The following is a 1,127-nucleotide window of genomic DNA, read 5'->3' on the forward strand; positions in this document are numbered from 1 at the left end:
TACCATCAGATTTTGTAGGTATAGAATTAATTGCTTTCTCTTTATATATATTTTGCACCTGCCAACCTGCTGTAACATATGCTATGAAGGATAATAAATGCTACAAAAGATAATATAATAAAATATTAGCTGCACCATGTTATAAAAAAGGGTATGGAAGATTGCAGAGAGTATAATTCTCATCTGTTGAGTCAGTTAGAGTTTGTTATTATTGAATTCTATTAAGCATGCTGTCTCAGCTCTTAATATATATCAAAGATTAATTTTCATACGTACAGAAAAATTAAATACATAACTAGTACTAGTAAATTAAAGTTCATGGCTTCAAGTTATAAAAATTCAGAAAACAAAAGTTTTTAACTACTTATATTTTGCTAGCTATGATAATGTTTCATAAAACACTTGATATACATGTCCCTTATTAAAAGGTTAATACTTCTACTTTGTTAATAGTATAACAAAATAATATTCTGTAATGTATGGATAGAATTAATGAAAAATAGAATTTAATTTTCTAATATTTTTATTCTCTTTACTTTTCTGCATACTTAGAATGATAAAAATTAAATTCAATTTTGTTATTATAAAAATTATAATATTATTATGAAATTATTTATTAAAAAATAAATTAAAATATATATATAAGAAATTATATATCTAAAAATAATTAGTATGCAACTTTGTTAAGAATTTAATAAAGATAATTTTACTAGCTAAATAGTTCTATTAATACTCAATAATTTAAGTAGAATAATGACTTAAATATAAATATACCTATATGTACTCTTGTTTCTTAATTTTTTCATAACTATATTATATATTTATCCATTTCTATTCTCTATAATCTATAAAACACGAACACTATTTTTATTTGTTCTTCCGCATATCAGACATATTTTAAACACGACACTTATCAATACTCGCTCGATACAAGTGTCTTTTATGTCCAACCATATTTTAATAAAAAATAAAATTTTTTCTCCAGACACACTTGAACACATCTAAACAGCGTGTTTAACTTTACTCTTAACATATATTCTTGAAATCAATTTAAAAATACTATATATTATTAATTATTAAAATAATAAATATTTTAAATATTTTATATAAATAAAAAATACTTTAAA

Source organism: Arachis duranensis, chromosome 4, assembly GCF_000817695.3.
Source record: "Arachis duranensis cultivar V14167 chromosome 4, aradu.V14167.gnm2.J7QH, whole genome shotgun sequence".
Taxonomy (NCBI): Eukaryota; Viridiplantae; Streptophyta; class Magnoliopsida; order Fabales; family Fabaceae; genus Arachis; species Arachis duranensis.